The sequence below is a fragment of the Mauremys mutica genome, chromosome 10 (genome assembly GCF_020497125.1).
Source record: "Mauremys mutica isolate MM-2020 ecotype Southern chromosome 10, ASM2049712v1, whole genome shotgun sequence".
Taxonomy (NCBI): Eukaryota; Metazoa; Chordata; order Testudines; family Geoemydidae; genus Mauremys; species Mauremys mutica.
In genome coordinates, this window is record NC_059081.1 from 23,853,725 (window position 1) to 23,878,298 (window position 24,574).

Sequence of the window (24,574 nt, forward strand, 5' to 3'; positions counted from 1 at the left end):
AATTCAGTCTCACATTTCATCTTAACTAAAAGAATATGTATGATCTGGACAAAAGTCACCTAGGCATTTCCTTTTTTTTTTTTAAGGCAGTGCACATTGTCAGCAAATCGAATTATGCAATAGCAGAACTACATCTGGCAGAGCTGACTATGCCAGGTAACCTTAAATAGAAACTCTGCTGCAGTTAACTATGTTGCAATACTAGGCTTTGCTGGTAATAGTTATCAAAAGTTCCCCTTTGTAGCATTTCTATAAAAAATAAAAAGGGAAGAGGTGAAATGAAAACATAAAACTTGTTGGGGGGGAGGAGGAGAGGCGGTTATTTATAAAAGTCCCCTTTACAGTTGGAAATGCTTACAAAGGCATATATAAAATAAGGCAACTCTAGTTATTTTTAACTGCATATGGTCTACATAAAACAAAGCTATAGATCATAGAAGCTATAATGAAGGCAAGCTAAAGATCACAGCAATTGGAATACTTTAGCCAGCCTTGAATCTGGAATGTCTCCAGGTGCTAGTCCAACAATCAAATGCCCACTGAATTTCTGGTGTAGCGATCTTCAAGAAGAACAGTAATTTGTAAACTTAATAGGTTAATGTGTGAAGGTTTGTTTATAATAATTATTTTAGGAGTATGTGTGTCATTCAGATCCTAGATGTATGACATGAAGGCCCTCTCATCTGTTCAAACCTGCTTTATTTGCACAGATATGTACAGTAGCTGATTTGACAAGAAACATTATTATATGTGCAGCATCTACTGTATTTGAGATCAAAGCCAAGTCCTGGATCTTCACTGGTGTTTACAATTAATTACTGTTTATACATTTTCAGGTACAGTCTAAGTACTGGGTTCTGCAGCGAAAGGTGCTGGAATTAGGCTACTGCACCCCCTGGCTTGAAGTGGTTTCCATCATAGAGAGGGTTTACAGTTTGGTTCAATGGCTCTCAGCACTCCCACTATCCAAATTGTTCCAGCACCCCCGTCTGCAGCCAAGTATTTGAATAAAGTACACTTTGTTCCCCAAAGCACACATTATTGTCAATGCACATTTGTGAAAGCCCAAAGTGTGATCCTTAGCTGTCCTAAAAGTAGAAAGGATGGCCATGTGGTTAAAGCACAGGCTTAAGCACCACAAGACCTCAGTTTGTATCCCATCTCTGCCATGGCTGTATTTTGTTGCTCTTTGGCAAGTAACCTATGGCTTCATTCTGCCACCCAGATTTCAACATGACTCTTTATGAACTACTGTACTACTCAGTGTAAGAGTGGCAGATCGAGCCCTAAGTGACTAGCCAAAGGGCACAGAGAAAGTCTGTGAACAAAGAAAGCTGGTGTGAACAAATGTATCTGAGATATGAACTGTGCCCTGATACTTAAAAAACATGTATAATTTTTGAATGTGTATTTTCTACTGAAAACAAATGTTCTGATTACACTAAAAACAACAAGAGATCTCAAATTCACCTCTGCAGGAGTCGCCTATTTGCAGAAATCTCCTCTGTATTATATGTACCTCATAGTTTTGAAATTATAAGCTTTTAAGTTTTTTGCAAATGGATTATAAACATTTTTAGAGCTAAATCCTCCAAATAGTTGCCTCTGTTGAAGCATCTTGGGTTTTAACTACCCTTAGATGCTTTAACCTTAAGCTTTACTGTGAGTTGTGTAAAATAGAATTATGGATCTCTACTCATTTTCTCAGTTATTTTCCTCCAAGTATTCCCTTCAGTCTGATCCCTGAGTAAAAGACTAAAAATATGTTTGTACAGAAATTGTAAGCAATAGTGACCTTGGCTTTAGCTTTGGCCTACCACTTCCCAAGTGGAATGAAAGAAGAACTATAACTAAGGTGAGCTGAAGGGCATCAGTGCATTCTAAAAATATTTTTCAATAAAGTTAAGTTTCGCTGGAGCCAAACATAAGAAGAAGTGACAGATATATATATACATACATACACACACACACACACACACACACCTTACTGCATCCCCACTCTCAACATGTGAAATATTGACACTGCTCTGGGTAACTAAAAGCGTACAATAAACACATGTGGATATATTCTCCTCTCGTTGCTGAAGAGAGTTACACGTATCATTCTAGCATATGCTAAAGCAGAGATTCCCAAGGTTTTTTTTGCTGCCCCTGCTTGTGCATGGGAGTCACACAACAGACACCGCCCCCCCCCCCCACACACAACTCCTGCCTGTCCAGGCTGACCGAGGGGAACAGGTAGCCGATGCCTGGGATAGTGGCAGGACTCTGGCTGGTTCAATCCTTGGAAGAGCCTACAACAGTGTGTCTCCTTGCCCTCTCTCCCCCCTGCCCAGAGCCTCTCCATCCTGCAGATTCTGGAGGGTTTGAAATATGTATGTTGCAGCCAGCCAGGTATCCAGGGCAGGACAGCAGTGGGGAGAGCACACAGGAAATCCCCAGGGATCAGAGAGTAGAGAGGAGAGGAAGATGAGCAGGCTACTACCAGGACAGGGTGGGACCCGGCTGGGTGGGGCTATGTTCTCTCCTCTGCCCCTATCCTTCTCCCCTCAACCTTTAGGGACTCCGTGTGTGTTGTCCCTGTTGCTGCCCTGCTCTGTTCTGGACACCAGGCCGGCCAGTAGCCTCACGCCTCACCTCATATCCCCGATGACCTCATCATGCCCCCCCTCCTTCAAGGGTCATGCCCCACAGTTTGAAAACCCATGTGTAATGGAAGAGATGTGTATAAATGACTGTGCATCAAGGTGAGACTGTACCCCACAGGACTGATTTATTGTTTTAGAAATTACAATGTGTAACACATTTCTTACACTGCAGATCATAAGAATTTTATGGAGCAATTAACTAACCCTAATTTAGTGTCTATATACAAAGGAGTTGGTGTCTTACGACTATGAATACAGGAACAACCAATATTGACAATAGTAAAGCTATATTATTAACTCTTTAAAGACTGCACATACATACACAGTTTGATGCTAACGCCTTACTCATGTTGAGTATTACCTCACTGTGCAAGCAGTCTGATTTCAGTGGGATGACTTATAAAGTAAAGCATTGGTAAACAGGAATAAGAATGGCAAGACTGTACCCTCATTTTGCTATCAGTCCAAAAAATCAGGGTCCTAAGGGGTAAGAGGAAAATATGGTCACGGAATTATACATGTCATAGTACATAGTGAGAACAGCCTCCTTAATAATATCTCACATTTACTGTATATAGTATCTTTTATCCCATATAATCCTAAAGTGTTTTTCAAACCATGGACCTGCTCTTTAAATGCTCCAGCAACACCACAGTTAAAGTCAAGGGCAGTTTTGTGGGAGTAAAGGCTATCTTGTTGGATCCTATTTGCATATAGGAATTGATTCTTCACTAGAATGCCGACATTTCTATAGTGGACAGCAACTGCGAGGCAGACAACAACTTTGTACAACATGAGTCAGAGGAGGGGGAAATTTGACCAAAGATACTGGTACAAACTTCCCTTTTTACAAAAATGGAATGAGATATTTAATGTCTATGCAGAGCAGACAGGATCTTGGTTTCAAAGGTCTGATCCATAAAACTCCCACACAGTGGATTGCATGGAATTCATTTTTTTCACCTTGGAAAGATGAAGTGCTGATTCACTCTTGCATGGATTTGGACCTGTGGTTCCCAAGTGTCTAGACACTTCAAGCCTCAGACTATGTCACTATCCTCTATGAAAAGCTTTCCTCTCTCATAGCAGGGATTCTCAGACTCACAGTCACAAATACCAGGTACAGCACGGGGTGCGGAAGGGTAACCTGGATCACTGCAAAACTGACAAAACTAGGTGATTTCTATGATCTGAGGGGAACAAGTTCAGATAAGGGAAGGAATTCTTAATTGGCTCTTTCCCCTGCTTCTTGCCCCTACTCCAGCTACTTACTCTTATCACAATCCCCATCCACCTGTACTCCAACCCCCTCCATAATCCACACCCCAACCACAACTTATCACCACAGCTAGCATCACCCAGCTCCTTCACAATATCCTTAGCCAGGGTTTTGAGGAAAAATAGATGGAACTACTCTGAGAAAAGGATTATTCCCATATCCTCTTATGGTCAGTCTTGAATATTGAGTCCAGACACCAACAGCTCTCTCCTTGCACTACACAAGGTTGCCGATAGCATGGAGGCTTGCGGTAACAGATTGCCAGCACAGGTGGAAGAACACATAGCTGCACAGATCCTAATCACACGTAGAGGAAGAGGGAAGGTTTACAGTCCCACCAGTGCAAGTCCTCTTGTTCTAACTGGCCAGACTTGTGCATCACCACATCTTTCTCACTCACGGCATGGCGACACACAGCATGCAAGAACTGCATATCCCCTTTTTGAATTAGACCATTCATTATACATTAAAACTCATCACATTTTGAAAGTTACAAAACTAATACCATAAAAACCTGCATGACTATACAGATATGTGGATCAGTTCGACTATGATAGGAACCAAGTCAAGCTTTCAACTGAAACTTGAAAACATTTTTTCTGACATTCAAAAATGGTTAGGTTCATTTTTTCTACTGTTTCTGAACCCGTGTGTGCCTCTGTACTTAAATGTTTGAGCAAAGACATGAGCCATAAAGAGAAAATGTGCCCTTTTCAATTTCCCAGCCCAATTCTGTGTCTCCATGAAGTTCATAGAGTTATAAGCATTCACATATTTGGGTGTTTCTCTGAACGAAACCTGGCCTGCAGGACTACATGAAAGTTCTGCAGCATTTATATGATCTGATTACCACTGCCTCACTCCAAAAAAAGCAATGCAGTTCAGAGACCTAGCTTCTGCTCAATCCTTAATTCACTCCGGTTTTCTTGGGTATCATGGGGTTCTACAAATCATGGGTGATCATATTGCACAGGCTGTAATATCAAAGCAAGGAAGAGTAAACAAGCCGAACCTTAACTCTGAATTTATTGCTTCTGTTTCTTTGTCTCAAAAATCTTATCATGTGAACACAGCGTAGATTTTTTGGTTTAAAAAGAAACATAATGGCTTGGGATTCAGGAAAATGACTCACATGGAACTAGTCCAGCTCTCCTAGTTTGGTTCTAGTCAGGTCAGTATGAATTAGATGACCCTTATCTTACTTTAAGGCTGGATACAAACTCTCCCCCTAAACCCAGCCAATTTGTGCTACATTATGCAGCATATCTACTTCTCCTCTCACATTTCCTTGGTCTGCAAATCTGCCTATTACCTCCTCTGCAACATTTCCTGTGTATGCCTCTCTCTTGATTCCATCTCTGCTTAAATCCTCTTCCATGCTGTCATTTCCCCTTGTCCTGAGTGTCCCTTCTTTCTTTTTGTCCAGTCTGAGTCCCAGTTTTATCCTATTCCTAGCACAAGTTGAATATCAACATGAGCTCCCTTAGACATCAAGTTAAGCATGGCCCACATCCACACAAACCAAAATTGTTGTAACTGTTTTTAAAACATTCAGTGGACTTGACCTCTAGGTCTTTGTGAGATTTCAGCTATGTGAGAACTGAAACCAGAAAACAGACCCTTCTTGGTTTTAGATTAAACTTATCACATAAACTGCGGGGGCAGAACCAGGGATTCAAAACTGATCACTCCTCCCTGACCACAAAATTAATAAAGGTTTGGATTCAAAGTTTCAGTTTGGCCAATCTCTAGCTGTGACATGAACAAACAGATAAAATAACAGAGTGCACATTAGCACTCTCTCTGTTAGCCTGCTAAAGTTTTTTTCTTTTGAGAGCAGACACTTATACTAAAAAGGGAAGCAATAACTTAATACATATATGAATAGAAAAATAATATTCAATTTCATTCAGTTAAGAACTCAGTTTGTGTCAGATTCCAGAACTAGATCTAGCCTGGCTCAGTGAGAAAAAGATTCAATGTTCTTGTAATAGGGAAGTGAACCTTTCCTTTCTCTCACATGCGCCTGCTTTTCACTCAGAGACAGGAGACTGTAGAACTACTGTTTGCATATTTTGCAGTTGGGTAAATTGAGGCACACAAAAGTTAACTGACTTGTTTAAGGTCACATATTGAATCTGCATTACAGCCAGAATAGGGCCCTGGAGTCCTCCCAATTCTGAGTCACTTGTTCTAACCTCTAGACCAAATTTCACATACAACACCAAATTTCTTTCAGAAGTAGAGAGAAAAATAATGTTAATGCAATATGGTCCAGTTTCAAAAGGAACACCACACCTTGTGTTTCAGTTTCCTTTTGATGCATTCTGTTTCTTTTGTTTCATGAATGGGACTGCATAGATTTAAAGAACACATACAGTATATAGTCTTTTCATTGTCAAAACTAGTCCTTTATTGCTCCTTGTACTGTATATGATGCCTATTTAAATCCTCATGTTAGCCATTTTCTTCTGTCTGCTAACACCACATATTTAGTGTGAGCCACCCACTCAAATGCTGGTATGCATGCCACATGTGTACATTTTTTAAAGTTAAGACTGTGTAATGAGTAGGTTTTGTATTGTGGAATGAAAACAAAGATATCTGCTTTCACATAAATATCATCCCTCTCTTTCTACCTGTGGATAGTGGGAAGAATAAAATAGCCCTTCCTTTTTTTCTGGTAGACATTCCAGTTTCCTACTATACAACACTATGGGTAGAATGAGACCAAACTGAAACTAAAGCAAAGTGAAACTATCATTGTTTCACTGCTTTCAGATGTTGTTACAAACCTGAATCTAGCCCTAGACTCACTGGGGCACAGGAACATTTCAACCTAACCTGAGCAAAGTTTCAAGAGAACCTGGGTTAAATTTGGGGATTTATTATTTTGTATATAAACTGCGCAAACCTCAACATCCTCAGATGAGATTCACAGGATACTTTGCACTTGAGATCTCAATTGGATTTTTGGGTTCATTCAAACAATATCAAAAGAAAACTTGTGGGATGCAAACCCACATACACAGAAACACACAAAAGATTTTTATGAAATTCTTGTGAATAAAAAGAGCAAACCAAGATTTGCAGTTATTTCCAGTTCATGATAAATATATTCATCAAATGTTCATATCTGAATGCCCAGAAAGAATTCAAGGGGCTGCCTGTCATAGTGTTAGTAACTTAAACTTTTTAAGTGGGATGATTTTGTACTAAGACTCTCTTTACCACTTTTCACATCCTTGCAAACTCAGCAAACCTTTGTTCTAAAATGTTTTGTGCCCACTAGGACTGTTGATTATAGATTACATCACCATTTTTTTTTCTCATGGGCAACATATTTTTTTCATTGAGCAATATTCTGAAACTTGGAAATCTAACCTGTGTTTTAGTCTCAGGACAGGCACATTCTTATGGTAAAAACCTCCCCAGTTGAACTTGGGATACAGTCAACTCTTGTATGGTTGATACCAGGCCAGGTTAATTATGCAATCATCGTAAGTAGAAGAGGATACATGAGCATTTTTCACAGAGTTGTTTTTAGTGCGGAGGCAGTTTTCTGGAACTGAACAAAGAAAATGGAGAATGCCTGTGATTTAAATGAACTAGCTCACTCAAAATCCAAGGATTTAAAGGATCAACAAGACATCTTAAAGTAATTTTGGGCTCAGTTGTAACTAAGGGTATGTCTACACAGCAAAAAAAAAGAAGAAGAAGAACCCGAGGCAGTGAGTCAGAGTCCTGGTCAACTGACTCAGGCTTGCCGAGCTCATATCAAGGGGCTACAAATAGCCGTGTAGATGTTTAGGATCAGGCTGGAGCCCAGCTCCCTACTTGCTGGGTTTCAGAGCCCAGGCTCCAGCCAGAGTGTCTAGATTGCTATTTTTAGCCCTGAAGCAGGAGGTGATCTGGGCTCTGAGACTTGCTGCTGCAGAACTTCGCCCCCATGTAGACATACTCTAACTGGCACAGCCCTAAATAAGGGGAAATGGGGAGCTAGTGTCTCTGTGAAACATAACGCTTCCTGGAGCACCCAAGAACAAAGGGTAAGTGTGCTCATTAGGATTGCATCATCTTCTCCCGGCATGCCTGGCCATTATGGATAACAGCCGTTCAGGAATTGTCCGATGAAACATTTTTTCCACCAATTAGTCAAAATCAACCTATTTCCAAAACAGATTCAGATTCAACGAATCTCCGAAACCAGGGCCACCCGGGTGGCGGGGGGGGGGGGCAGAAAAGGGGGGGCACAAGTGGGGCAATTTGCCCTAGGCCCCCACGAGAATATAGTATTCTATAGTACTGCAACTTTTTTTTTTATGGAAGGCCCCCCCCCAAATTGCTTTGCACCAGGCCCCCTGAATCCTCTGGGCAGCCCTGCTCCGAACTAAAAAAAGATGTGGGGGGAGGACACCATTTTGACATTTTCTGAACATAAAATGCCAGTTTTCTGATTTAAAACAACCTTTTAATGAAATGAAACATAATTAGATTAAAAAAAGGTTGAAACCCAAATGAAACATTTCAAAATTATTGAAGCAAAACATTCTGATGGACCCAAACTGATTTTTGGGGTGGGAGGGGGGATTTCAGTTCATAAACATTGTCAAGATTTCAACTATTTTATCCTGATTTGAGATGAGAAAAAACTGCAAACTCTGAAAAGTCTTGAGGGGTGCGTAGGTTATTTCCTGCCCAGCTCAATAGCGAGGTAAGGGACTGGAACATGGCTCTGTCTCTTCCTCGTTGCCTTTACTCACAGTTGCTAGGAAGGAGACAGCGCCTAGCTGTTGTGCTGAGGAGGATGTAAGGGTGCAGACTTCCTGTGCCCTCCTCATCACCTGTTTATTCACACAGCACCCAGGCAGGATTTGGCTCTTTCTATGCAGTCAATGTAAAATGTGCAGGGCGGGTGTAATATCACATGGGTTCTTCACATAAGTGAGTGAGCAGGCTGCTGCATTCTAGCCACGCTGAGAGCAACGGAGAAAGTGCCAGCACTAAAAAAATATTTTATAATTCTATTTTAATTCATCATGACTATTAGAAAAACAAACACTTGGCCTCCAGGCTGGCTCTACTGCAATGGCTGCCTAGGGCAGCAAGACTGAAGGGGATGGCAGAAACATAAACAAACCTGGGGGCATGGGTGTGTGTGGGGGGAGAAATAAAATCCTTTTCCTGATGTGCTCATTTTTCATTTGGGTCCCTGTGCCCTTCAGTTCTCAGTCTCTCCTTACAGGGGCCCTCCTGCCTTTCCTCTGTTTATCAAGGTGGGCCCTATTTCCCTCCTATTTTCCTTCTTTCCTCTACTCCCCCATGCTCATTGCTATATTAACAGACCAGCCCACACTGGAACTGCTGCTCAGGAAGAATCAGCTGTGACATCCTGTCTATGTGATAAGGAGTAAGCTGCTGGTTTTTTATTCTGCTGCTTGTTGTCACATGGATTTATAATGTCATATATGGCCTTGCTCTTTTGACTAGGTGACTGTTATACTGCTGCCGCCTAAAACAACATCCATTTAACACAAACAGCATCACCAGCCATAAGCATTCAGAATGAGTCAAGCTCCAAAACAAATCAGGAGATGTAAAAATAAAAGTTGGATTGTTTGTGTTTGCTCTATTGTATTGGAGCCATTCGAGTTAATGTTTTCAAGCATTTTCTGCCACCAAGAGGGCTGGAACCATAATTTACAAAACAAACAAAACAAAACAAAAAACAAGGTAAGATTAATAACCTGATTCCAGCAGTTGGGGCTTTAGGGAAAACACCATATATCACAGGATTCATGATAAAATAGCAAAGGTTGACTGCAAATCTAAAACTAATGAACAAAGGCCTACATTGTCAGATGAGTTAGTGATTTTGGATGCCTCTAATTTTGAGGTCCCAGCTATGGACATTTCAAAAAAGGCCTGACTTTAAAGAGGGACGGTATTCAGCCACAGTAATTTAGGCCAAAATGACTATGGAAAGAATATCAGTGAATGAATACCCGTGGCGTGTGAATGAGGAGAATGAAAATCTGGTTTCAAATTTATCATAATGTTTGCCAATATTTTTTCTTAGCTCTAAAACTGGTCACCTGGCTCCTCAGCGAATCTCAGGCTTGAGCATTTTTAATTTTGCATTCTAATCTCTCTCTCTTGTTGATCTCTCATGGTCAGACCAAAAAAAAAAGCATGTCAGCTTTTACTAGTTCTAAGAATGGCAGCAAGAAATCAAAAATCTAATCCCTGTCATATTCCATCGTGCAGGCTAGGGTGGATGTGGATGTCTCGCCCCCAATTACAATCCGAACCAAAAGATCCTACGCCAAGAAAGCAGCTGGCACAATAAAAACTGTAAAAGCTCTAGCTGGCACCTCATGCTGACAATGACTAGCCAAATCTCCACGGGGAAAATGCCAGTATAGATTTCTGTGACAAAAACAACAAAATAGATTTTTGTTAATGTACATAGATTTGACAGGAAGTCAGACAAATCTATCAATAATAAGTGACATATATCTGCGATATTCCCAAACAAAATGGTGTATTTGAAGACAAACTGAGAAAGTTCCTAATTGTGTCAAGCATGACACACATTCATCTGGACTCTTCGATCTTCAGTCTGTATTTGATTATCCTCTGATTTCTCATAAGGAACTGACCCAATACAGAAATCCCATCCTACATAAATCACAAAACACTGGTATTTCTGAGAGAGACAATTTACTCCATATTTCACTTCAGGTGAAGCTCCTGGTTAAATCATACATCTGAAAGTCAGGAAAACAGGGTTCCTGGCTTTGGCACATACTTCTTAATGACACTGGGCTTGACTACTCTTTGCCTCAGTTTCCCCATCTGAAAAATAGGGATAATGTTTATGGACAGATACCAAAAAAGAGTTGTGATTAGCAGCTTCTCATCTTCCTTGAAGTACGGACATGTGCAATCCCACAGGGATCAATCTATTGCTTCTCTCACTCAACCTCTACCTCTAAGTAAGGATCATAAGAGAGATGGAGAAGGGGAGCCATCAGTTTGCAAATGACATCCAGCTTTATGACCCCTTCACAACAGATACAGATACCGCAATTCCTGAATGATGAGGAGACTGGGTGAAGAACAGCTGGCTAAATTTGCTTTACAGAAGATGGAGGTGGTGGACAGGGGAAATATTCTAGGGAGCTAGCTGAAAAGATGACCTCAATCTACCTCAGGCTTAACTACAGACCAGAAATGCAACTTGCATGTACAGTTAATTTGCTAATGAAAGACATTTGAAAATCTTTCACTGATTAAATTCAAGGAAATCTACAAAACTTTTGAGATTTGTCCATCATTACTTATGATGCTTTGAATGATTATTTCAGACATGGTACGTCAGTAATTTATGATTCCCAGGATACCTGATCCATTTACACAATTCAAGCACCCCAGTATTTGAATCCACCCATCCAAACCAGGTTAGTTTAATCCCAGGACTGACCTCCATTTCGGCTGCTACTCAAATTTATGATACACCATCTTTTTTCTACACGTTACCATTTAGATAAGTTTAGAAAACAAATATCACCACACAATTAAAAATACCCAGAACAATAACTTAAAGAATCAGAGTGAAATAGCACTGAGCAACACTTGTGAGAAATCACCAACGCTCCCAACATTTGTTTCGTATTTCAGTGGATGAACTTCTGCATTTATCTACAGACCATGAGCGTCTCCTTGTGCAGTTACTGGGTGAGACAACCACAAAACGAAACCAATGAATGAAACTCTGCATTTGGAAAGACTATGTCTGTGGCAGTAATACAAATGAAAAAAATCCCAGCTATTTAAAAACTTCCATTAATAGTTTAATAAATCATTTTTCTCCGTTACATAGTTTTGAACATAAATTTAACTCATATATATTATGGGCCACATCTTCAGCTGGTGTTAATTGTCCTCAATGGAACCACACTGATCTACATCAGTTTAGGATCTGGTCCTACGTGTTTTACTTAATGATCTCTGGGGATGTAGCACTTTTGGCTTCACCTGTGTACCAAAGGTCTGACAAGTCTATCTAAATAGATATGATAGTTCTCAGATATGAGTGATGTGCATGATTATTAATGACTGGAGAGACAGATGGATAGACTGACTGAGTGAAAGATTCAGCTAGAGAATGTTTTATTAGTTAAAGGACAGAAACTGAAGATATGTCTTATTCATATGAAATCCACAGCTCTTTCCAAACATTATGAGATAGGCCAAAATCACCTTTGTTTGGGAAGGAATAGGTCGCTTTTTTGCATTGCCCCCATCTTGGGCTAGGTGTGCATTAGCCTAGGCATAAATTAGAGCAATCTGAAAGCTACTATAACTCACTCCAGCAGCCAAGGATTGGTTGGGCGCAAGGAAGCTTAACCCTCTGCCTTTTCAATGGTCACACTCCTATTTTTTCTGCCTTTTGGAGGTGGTCAGAGGAGCTGTTACACTGGCCCTATATCACCAGTGGATCCCCCTACACTGAAGTGACCTCCCATGACTGTCTAGGTTGACTTTAGAGCCACTTTATCCTGATGGTGCACAGCACAGCAGCCCAAACACGGGGGAGGGAGAGAGAGGAATTTGTTTTTTCATTAATCACTATGGGTTGAATTCAGCCCCAGTGTAAGTAAATTCTGTTCCCATTGGCAGTGAACTGGATTTGGATCATTGTGAACAAATAAGTTTAAAAGGTCCTCATAAAATCCCCACAAAATGGTTGTTTAATTCTGTTGGGTTTAGCATGCACAAGTCACGGCAGAGAATTACTAGTGGTGTTCAAAAAAGCCCACTGCCTCTTTCCTTTAGCCACCTCACTCAGCAGCACTGCTCTAACAAGAGTGGAACCATTTATATCTTTATAAGATACGTGATGGAATTGGAGCCTCTCTATAATAATTTATGAATACTGTATATTGACCTGGTTATTGAGATGCTTACTGTATGAGTTTATTGATTTAGTGTAATGGGGGGCTGTGAGGAAGAACAAGCAGAAAGTGAAAGAATGGATCGAATTAGCCGGCCTTCAGCAAACATGTACGGATTATTCAGGTATAATGGCAGAGCTATTGGCGTGGGAACTCCGGTTTTAAGAAGGCTGTCTGATCACTGTATACCACTGGTCACAAGCTCCCAAATGGAAGAACTGCAGGTGTCTGAGATCATCTGGACCTGCTGAGTAACGACAATGGATATACTTACTGTAGCCCTCAGCCCAGTCTAAGAAATGGGAGAATTGCAGAATTCACCCTGGGATAAGTAAAGGCACAAGGTCTGACACCTGAGGGAGTGCACTCAGAGAAACCACAAAGGTCACAGAGGTGCAGCTAGCCCTGTAACCATGACAACATAAATGAAAGTTAAAACAGAATTGCTGTAAAAACAAAAGGGTTACAGCCTATCCCTTTCCAGGAGCATTTTTTCTCTCCAGATTTTTTTTTTTTTTTTAAAGAAGTGGCTTTATCGAAAAATGTGAATCTACAGTTATGAGCGCCTTCAGTTCTGTAAGGTAATTTCCTCTTCAAAATGAAAAACGGAAAAGAAGTAGGTAATGCTTTAATTTGTTATTAGGAGTAATTACAGTCTGGCCTCGAGGGGTTACTTCTACATCAGTTTTAACAAGAAAACCATTTAACATATATTTATCTTTGTAAATTGTCCTGAATGATCAGCAAATACCTAATCATCTACAAAAAGCTGTTTGAAATGTTCTTACCTTGATAACAGGAAATTATAACCTATGAAACCAGAGAAACTGACGTAGTGGTTAAACTGTGATAGACACTTACAAGCAGACTAGACGTATTTATTTTAGCACGTTTTCTTTTATTCTTTTGTTTTGGTTATTAATACATTAAGAATTAATCTATTGTGTTCCTCTTTGTAGCACTGTATATTAAAGACAGGCCTGATTCAAAATGCTGTGTCTGAACCATCCTGAAATTTTTGCGGAAGTCTGGATTCATATGCTAACTCATTGTGGGCTGAACACAACAACCCTTGATTTGAACACACATGCTTGACAGTTAATGGAAATTCAGATCAAAATCAGAACTTTACAGGTTGGGCTTATGTATCTGGAATATAAACCAAATAGCAAGAAAGAAGGAAGAGTCTAAATAGTGTTTAAGAGCCAGGAAATTTTCCTGGGTTTTCTCATCTCCTTGTACCACCACAAACTATTAAAATTATATTTTTATTTATTCAAGTCCTTGTGGCATGTCTTTAGTTAAAGACACACTCAAATTAGACCTAGCAGCTTTGTTTTGATACATGAGAACAGACATACATGTTGCATCATCCCCCTGCCCTGCTTTTTCTGTTCATGGGAGCGGGCGGGACATTGAAAAATATAATAATTTTCCTCTCTGGGGACTGTATAGCTTGAGGGATTGGTAATAGGACACAAATCCTTTCAGCCCTAAATCAATTACTCAGAATTGACTCGGGCTGTTAGTGATCAAGAGTTTGTTACTATTTGAAGGTTGGTCGGCTACAGGGAATACATAAAGTAAATTCACCATTACAATTAATGCCAATTTTACATTCACAGTTGATTAAGTCAGCCAGTGATGGACACTGAATACACCCTCTCACCTTGTTAGTTTTGGTTTGCATGAATTTGCATGCATTCAGTTACTTCGTGAGTTTGTAGCTCAAATGAAACTGAAAACTAATATAAAAACGTAATTGGAATCATTAATATTACATAGTATTTGGTTAAAAATGCCCAAAATTCAGACTAGATTTGCTCAGCTGTTTATTCAAAATCTTGCCCAAGTTCACCAACCTTGCCCAAAGTTTGAGTTTGTAAATAAAAGTCCTGAAATCGATGCAAGAAGCATCAGGTTCAGGAATTTGTGTTAAGAAAGTTTCAAGAAACTTTATTTATAAGGAGCTATATTAGCTAGGAACTGGTGATCCAGTTTGTATAATTTTGGCTATATTTCAATTTTATTTTAATAAAACTTTGGTTTTATTCGACCAGGACCCCTTATGAGGTTCAAAAGTGTTTTTTTTTAAACTCCATGTTAACTTACAAGTCACTATTAAGTAACTAGTAAACATATATCTTTTAATTTTTGATTTATGCATACCAACAGGCAGAGTCTAATCAATTGAGATGAGCTGAAGCAAATACTCACCTGAAGCAAATACCCAACCTGAAGCAAATACTTACCAGCAACCGCACGCCATACAACATAAACACTAACCCAGGAACCTATCCTTGCAACAAAGCCCGATGCCAGCTCTGTCCACATATCCATTCAAGTGACACCATCATAGGACCTAATCACATCAGACACGCCATCAGGGGCTCGTACACCTGCACATCTACCAACGTGATATATGCCATCATGTGCCAGCAATGCCCCTCTGCCATGTACATTGGCCAAACCGGACAGTCTCTACGCAAAAGAATAAATGGACACAAATCTGACATCAGGAATCATAACATTCAAAAACCAGTGGGAGAACACTTCAACCTCTCTAACCACTCAGTGACAGACTTGAAGGTGGCAATTTTGCAACAAAAAAACTTCAGAAACAGACTCCAAAGAGAAACTGCTGAACTTGAATTAATATGCAAACTAGATACTATTAACTGTGGCCTAACCAAAGACTGGGAATGGTTGGGTGATTACACCAATTGAATCTATTTCCCTATGTTAAGTTCTCCTCACACCTTCTATGGGCCATCTTAATTATCACTTCAAAAAGTTTTTTTTCCTCCTGCTGACGATAGCTCATCTCAATTGATTAGACTCTGCCTGTTGGTATGCATACTTCCACCTTTTCATGTTCTCTGTATGTATAAATATCCCCTGTCTGTGTGTTCCATTCTATGCATCCGAAGAAGTGAGCTGCAGCTCACGAAAACTCATGCTAAAATAAATTTGTTAGTCTTTAAGGTGCCACAAGTACTCCTGTTCTTTCATTTAAAAATGTCATTACTTTGGTGATAAGTGTATAATGTACAGCTTCAACCACAGAAGCATACTATGGTGTTAGGGACAGGACATGGGCAGGATGGGAGAAGACCAGGAGTTGAGGGACAACTCCTCCCATTCTACCTCCATGGGGGTCTGCAAAAAGTCCCACTGAGGATACTTCAGTCCTGTGATACATTCATCCAGAACTCCCCCCAGCCACTCAGGTCAGGCACTTGGCTCAGAACTGGCTTAAAATATATGTGATAAACTATACCTGATAGAATGCAGGATGAGATCCATTATGTGTATCAATAGTAGACCCATGTTAGGGATTTTGTGGCTCAGAACATAAGAAAAGCCATCTTGTATCCATAGTATGTTGCCTTCTGATAGTGGACTGTGCCAGATTCTTCAGAGGGAATGCACAGAATAGGGCAATTTTGAGTGATCCATCCCCTATCATCCAATCCCGACTTCTAGCAGTTGGAGGTTGGGGACATATGAAACATGGGGTTGCACTCCTGACCATTTTGGCTAATAGCCATTGATAGACTTATCTTCCATGAACTTATCTAATTCTATTTTTGAACCTATGTATACGTTTAGCCTACACACTATGCCATGGCAATATGTTCCACAGTTTGATTCTGCATTGTGTGAAGTACTTCCTTCTGTTTGTTTTAAACTGTCAGCCTATTCATCTCTTTTCTAAGCTCAAGAGTCCCAGTCTTTTGTCTTTCGCCTCCTATGGAAGCTGTTCCATACCACTAACCATTTTTGTTGCCCTTCTCTGTACCTTTTGCGATTCTAATATTTCTTTTTTAAGATGGGGCAATTAGAAGTGCATGCAGTATTCAAGTTATTCAATACCATGGATTTATATAATGGCATTATGATATTTTCTGTTTTATTATCTATTCCTTTCCTAATGGTTCCTAACATTCTGTTCGTTTTTCTGACTGTCATTGCACACTGAGCAGATGTTGTCAGAAAACTATCCAGGATGACTCCGAGATCACTTTCTGGAGTTGTAACAACTCATTTAAACCCCCCCTCTATAGTTGAGATTATTTTTCCAGTGTTCATTACTTTGCACTTATCAACACTGAATTTCAGCTTCCATTTTGTTGCCCAGTCATCCAGTTTTGTGAGATTCCATTGCAATTCTTCACAGTCAGTTTTGGACAACTATTTTGAGTAATTTTGTAGCGTCTGCAAATTTCACCCCCTTTTCCAGACCATTTATGAATATGTTGAACAGCACTGGTACAGATCCTTGGGAGCCTGCTACTTACCAAGTCCATTGAGAAAACTGACCATTTATTCCTATCCATAATATGGATCTTTTAAAATTTTAGAATTGGAAAATTATTTGGATTTAATAGATAAATATTTACCTTTCATGTGTGTCTGTGTGTACACAGACACAAATATGCATAGGTATAAAAGAAGACCTGGTGGGTGATGGAGGGATCAGAGTAAATAAAAGGTTTGGGAAACCATAAGTAATAAAGATAGAGAAAGGCTCATACAGTGGTTAGGGCACAAGCATTAGACCCAGGAGCCCTGAGACCAAATCCCTGCTCTTTTACAGAGCCCCTATGTGATCTTGGGAAAGTCACCTAAGGCCAAATCTTTAAAGATATTTAGGCACCTAAAGATTCAAATAAGCACCAAGCGGGATTGATTTCACTGTGAGTTATGTGCCTGTGTTCTTTTGAAAACTTCACAAGGTGTCTATCGGCATCTTTAGGCACCTTTAATGATCTGACTTTTAGCCTTTTAGTGCCTCGGCCCCCCAACCACAAAATGTGGATAAAAGTACTTCCCTACCTCATAGGGAGGTTGTGAGGAGAAATACAACAACAATTATAAGGTGCTCAGATATTACAGTAATGAGGGCCATATAAGTACTTTAGATAGATTGATAAAGTAACTTACAAGTTTACAGTGACCCGTTAACTTTTCTATGCTTCAAGGAAGAAAACGAGTTAAAATCTGAAAAAATTGGATTAAAAAAATGTTCCCTTAGTGACTGATTTGAGAAGTGAGCTTGAGGTAGTAGTGAGTGGATTACCTGTATCTCCGCCCCCCCCCGCCCGCATAGCCATTTGGCCTACCTTACAATTAAATAGGACGTAAGCAGGTGTGCATCACCATGGAGGGGTACTCCAAAAAGAGAAATGATTATTCACATGTTATCTGATGCCCCAATCTTTTGGCCTGTAAGGACTACTTTGGGGCTTAATTCTGTCCTCCAATACCTGGTGCACACTGTTGATGTCATATGCCTTGTAAATCAGCTATTGTCTTTGTGCATTCATTTGCGGCAAGGTTTGCTTGCATGCCACAGTGCTTGACTGAACCCTAAGATTGATATTACAGGCTTATTTAATTTATTTATTTATTTGCCAGACTATTAATGCTATTCCAGTGCCTTTTTTTTGGCACACAAATGTACAGTAAAGTATAAAATTGTAATACTTCTCTTTGAATATACTTGTGGATGTTTCTGATCTTACTTTAATTGAGCATGCTTTAGGCTCACATAAAATATTAACATCTTAGCCAATGAAAGCCTGTGCCTAGAGCTCAGATGTTTCTAAAATTAATATAACCTTGTTCCTTTGTAGGAGAGGCCACAGATGATCAATTCCAGAATATTTTTTTCAAGTATCCGATAGGTCACTGTATTTGGGGAAAGCATCCCTTTTTCATGATCTTCAGGACATGATGTGAGGCCTATGTATTTGCAGAAGCCTTTATGGGGGGAATTAAGGGTGAACAGAGATTTTGGTATGATGATATTTTGGGGTGACTTTGTTTATTCCTTTAGTTGACAATAATTTCACTTGTGCTAATATATGGTTCCTGTGTATGTGCACCAGAAATTTTCAATAGGTACATGTTAAAAATTAAAAAAATAAATAAATGTTGATAAAACTCTTGATTGTGTTTATTTTGTAACTCTAAAGAGAAAAGTCACTGAATTACAAGATTAGTAGTATTTCTGAATTTAATAAACTGGCTCACAGAAGGGAAAGCTTTGTCAAGGAGCAGGCCCCAACCGTGGTCAGACTCCATGGATAAATTGTATCACCTCTGGAAGCCCATTGCACAGGTGAAGCCCCTCTAATGAGAATGCTTTATCTATGAGTAACATCACCAGCCAGTCAAGTCTTACCCAAATGATCTCATAGTCATAATGAATCTATCATGAGGTTTGCTAAAATGCTCTCAGGATCTGCCGCCTCCTTCCCCACTCCCCATACCTCTTCCGAAAAATAATGAAAACAATAACATCCACAGCAAATGGAGTTTATATTTCACTAGACAACTGTTTCTTGATGGTGTCTTGCTTTTAAAATATACATATATACACAAGTTGAAGATGTCCCTGTGTTCTGATATAAAGAACATATATATCCCATCTTGACCCATCTTTACTGAAAAGATGTTCTCAGGCTATCAGAGCTAAGGAAAGGTTAAATCTGTACTATCTTCTATCGTTATAACTATTGTTGTCAGGAAAGTGGATTCATGTTTGTCCATTTTATGTTCTTATTCCAATCCTTGTCATGAGAATGAGCTATTAGAATTACAATGCTTCATAGGTTATGTAAATCATAATAGCATTTTGCACTGCCTTGACCTTTTCAATATTCTATAATTTGATTGGCTGACTATTCTAGATCACCATGTTTACAGTCTTGAATGACTGGAATTGAAGAGATGGAATAGCCAAAGCCAGCCAATCAAAATATAGAATGTTGAAAAGGTCAAAGCAGTGTAGTATATTTCTGTCTTAAGAAAATGTTGTTGGCTTTACTGTTCAAATAATTTTGCTTTTCCTTTGGACCAAGAAGAAAAAATATGAATAATGCATCAAGTGTCAGGAGAATGAGAGAGATACTATATTTGGCTATACACGGCTTTTGCTGAAGGCTCACTCTACTGTCCATTTTCTTAGCCTTGTGGGAAATATCTACATAAAAGACCAATAACTCTAGTGGAAGTCAACATAGAATCAAGCCACATTTAACATGCAAATGTTTTTTCCCTCAGATGTTATCAGTTCCAGGGGCGTCTTTCATTATTAGTTGAACTTTAAGGGACAGGTAACCTTTCTTACCTAGGATTCAGGCCCATTAACTTTACTTTGACCTAGTAGGCAGGGTATCCGAGTAAGTTCAAAAGGGTCTCAATCTTAAAAGAGGTCACACAGAGAGGTACTGTTACATACTGTGGAAGAGAATTAAACTAATTCATTCTTGTTTTCTTAAAACTGTACTTCTGTGGTACTCTTCTGATTCTTTCTCTCTTTGAAGGGGGGAAAAAAACACACATTATTACAGAAATAGCCATGTTCAGAAAGGGAAGGGACTGAACTACAGAGTTTTGTTTTTAAAGAAATAAACTTTTTTAGGAGTGGATAGTAGTGGCCAAAAATATGAAAGTGAAATCATTTTAGAAATGCATTAGGAATATTTTAGTTATATTTTTATTTTTTTAGACTGTAAACTGGAAAAAGCCTTTCCACCATAAGAATGAGGCAACACTCTCTTCTAACCCTGAAGTCCCTCCTCCTCAAAAAAAAAAATCTAAACCAAAAACCCAACCTTAGAGTTTTGGACCTACAAAGGGAGAGGAAACAGAAGCTCCAGAAAAACCACTAGGGACTTGGCTATCATTGTTCATTTTACATGGAAGGTGCTCAAATACTATAGTGGTTGGTGGCAGTATAAATCTTAAAATAAATAAACAAACAGACAGGATAGATGGATAGAAACTGAAGAATGGATCCCTGAGTAGGAGGTTACATGAAGACATGCTGAGTGGCTGGCAGAAGGAAAGAAGAAGGGAGCCATGGCTGAGAGAGTATATGTTGAGAATTTGTGTTTGTGTTAAGTGAGAGAAGAAGAAAAACTGTTAATCTAGAAATTTACAGTGGAATTCCTAAATACTGAATTAGTTGAAAGTAAATTCAATGGGATAATCTGTCTATATGGCCCTATTATCTGACCACCTCAAAATCTTTAATGTTTTTATCCTCACCATACCCTTGTGACACAGAGAAATGCTATTACCTCCTTTTTACAACTGGTGAACCAAGTTTCACAGATGGGAACTGAGGCTACTTTCAGTGTGACTTGCCCAAGGTCACACAGGAAGTCTTCCAGGGAGCAGGAAATAAAACTTCAGTTTCCTAAATCCAGGGCTAGCGTCCTAACTGCTAGATCATCCATTCTCTCCATTAATGGGATCAATGGATTAATACCTGATTTTTGGAGGCATTTGTGCAATTTTGTTATTCAGTAAAAATAGTGGGAATGTTGTCCATGAGAAGGTGACGTCTTTTATTAATGTGCTTTTGTTTTTTAGAAGAAGATTAAGAAAAACAAACAAACCCGTGTATTAGAGTTCAGAATATTAAGGGGAAAGAGCAAGAAGAGACATGTGAGTAGGGATTACAGGCCCATTGGTTTTCTTCAATTTTGTTACAGGTTTCCTTCTTCACCCAGAAGTAGCCATTTTTCAGGCTACTTTCAGAGCTACTTGCCTTGTCTAAGAATGCTCATTATTCTAGAGACTGAATGAACAAAGCATTCAACTGATGGCTACTAGAAGAGCTAAATAATGTTCCATGTAATATTTGTTACAAATATTGGCATTTCATCCACTGGATGATTATTTGTGAATATATTGCTAATTATTGAACCCGGCTATATCCACTAGTTTTGGATTAGCCCTAGTTCAAAGAGTTCTCTCCAGGCATCAGGTGAAGAGCAGAAATCTAATGAGGTATGTTCATCTTGCCACTAAATTTACCCACTACAGAAAGAGCTACCAGTTGCTTCCATTTGAAAAGAATAGTAGCAAACCTAGAAAGTTAGAAACTCCTAAGAAACAGGCAGGTTCCAGCTTCCTATGTACAAGGAAAAACTGTCCAAGGAAACAAAAAATAAGTGGAAAGTACAATATTTGTCCAGAAATAGAAGAGACAGGTTTGTTTAAATTCATCCTGCACATCCTGAGCATGAATCCCTAAAAAGCAAACTGACAGAGGGACCGTGTAAAAGAAAATCTAACTATGCTCCCACCTTAGGGGGCAGTCAGTCAGCTGGGAGTGGAGAAAGTTAAACACTTGTTGAGGGGACACTGAACAATGCCAAAGAGCAATACTACTTTCTGTGGAACTTAATTATCAGTCACTTCGAGTTTATTTCAATAAATAAATTTGCTGCTTGAGAAAATCTACAACAGTGTCTCATTTCTGCAGTTGCAACTAAAGTGTTGCCAACTCTCACGATATTTCGTGTTCTTCTTAAAGACCCAGTTCCTGTAGGAAAGAGATCTTTAATGGGCAAGCATAGAAGCCAGCGTTACATACTGAGGGGCCTGGATTTGTCCAGCAGCAGCCTGGCCACCAGTTTGTATTCCTGACATTCATGTTTTACACCAAATTTCACACCTCCTGAAACCCGAACCTCTTTTTTTCCTGTTCCACACATCATACTATACTGAAGTTATACTAATATGGGAGAATTTCAACTTTCATTTTTAAAAAAGTAAGTTTCCAGCCCTCATGGTTGCGGAGAAAAATAACATGACCTGAGTGTAACCTAAAAGTTCAAAAACTGCAGGTTTATAAAAAGAACCCAAACTGTATTTTTAATAATCAAATTAATCTCCTGATTTTTAGATAAATCTCATGAACGGGAGGCCTGATTCATGATTTTTAAATGAATGGGGTCAGCAAGTCTGCAACTAAAATGAGAAAAATGAAATAAAAAGAGAAACAGGGTGTGGGTGCCTTAAGACAAGTGATTTGATAATGGGCTTTTCCAACTCGAGACTATAGGCCACAGCTTCATACGTGAACGGCCAAAGTCTGTGCACATTTTTGTGATTGCAAATCTCTGTTCACTGGGCAGGGAATATTCATTTCATTCACATCTTGAGATAGCAATCCCATAAAATGATTACTTATTCTTCTCACATACCAGAGGGAAGAAAATAGATTTGTTGTTCTGAAAGTTAGGCATATTGGACATGTATTTCATTTCCAGTACACTGCAACATCACAGACTGCACTGATAGCAAAGCTGAACGTCCTTAACAAAAAGGGAGTCTAAACAATAAAAAGAAGAAAAATACATGTGTGGGTTGCAGTTTGAAAGTTATGTCTGCTCTACACTGCACATGGATTCTATTTCAAAACTCTGTCACAAGTTTCACTGAAAGCAAAGTTCTATATCTCCCAAACCCAAATTAAAAAATCCTGAACTATGTATTATATAGAACTCAATCTTCATGTAAGCCTGAACAGAACAGTGGGAAGGGAAAAGAGAAGCCATGTCACCTTTTTGTCCCCTGTAATCCTGGGGCCGTCCAGAAATTGACATGCCTCCTTGTGTATATTAGAACAGCCTTAGGGCTGCTCTAATTTTTATCAGCAGGAACACATCCTGCTGGAGCATTGTGCACTCCACCTTTGTCTTTTCCTTCCCTCTCCTTACATTGAGTGGAATAATTCTAGCTTTATGCCACCCAAGGATTTTCTAATGATGGTGAAGTCCCCAACTGCCCTTTTAGTGAAGTGTTAAGCATCCTTGGACTGGTGCAAAGTGACCTTTTGGTGGCCAAGAATCAGGCTGACAATAACAGATGTTATTTTTGAAACATGCATTAGGTACATATTTCATTTCACTACTTCAAATTCTACCAGCTGCCTCAGCGTATTCCAACAGAAGCTAAAGATATCGCAGCCATCACAAACCATAGCCTGTGTTCTTAAGCATAGGATCAAAAGGCATAAGCTATCCTAATTTCCAGTCCCTGGATTTTGGCTGCAAAGATGGACTGGCTCAGTAAGAGGTCAGATTACTACTCTGAAAGCACATGATATAGTAACATACAAAAGAATAATTTGAATAACATGATTTCAGGGATTGAAAACTTATGGAACAGATAGAAACCACTGCTTTACATATTTGGAAAGCTCAGAAACTAGCTTTCTACTGGTGTATAGCATTAGTTTCTACCCTGATGGTTTGTGAGATATCATAACTTGAAAGGAAAACTTGTCCTTAAGACCATGCAAAAATACCGGTCACTTACCATACAGAGGTCAGTACACACTTGAAGGCCAGATTTTTTTTAAAGGAACATAGGGATCTAAAGATGCAGACAGGTTTCTAATGGCATTTCCAAAAGTGACTAGGTAACTAGCTCTCACTGAAATCAATGAGAATTAGGCACTTAAGTGCTTTTGTAAATCCTGCTAAGAACCTCTCTGAATATTTAGGCACCTAAATACCTTTAAAAATCTGGCGCTTGGTATTCCAAATATTCTGGGCTATGTCACCCCTGTTATTACTGCCCATTAGAATCAGTCACACAGTAAATCAGCACTGATAATATGAAGGATGTTATATTGTCACTTTCCTGTATCTCTTCATAGAAAAAAATGTAAAGTGTTTCTGAAACCAAAGAAAACCAGGCTCACCAGTGAAAAACTGGCTTCTAAAATCTTTTCCGTTTCAGAATCATTGGAGTGTTCAAAGAGAAAATTATGTGTTTGCAACACAGTTTGATCCATATCTGAAGGTAAGATTTGACAACATATTTACACCCTGTACAGACTGAGACTGCTGGATAGATGTTCTCAGAAACAAAGA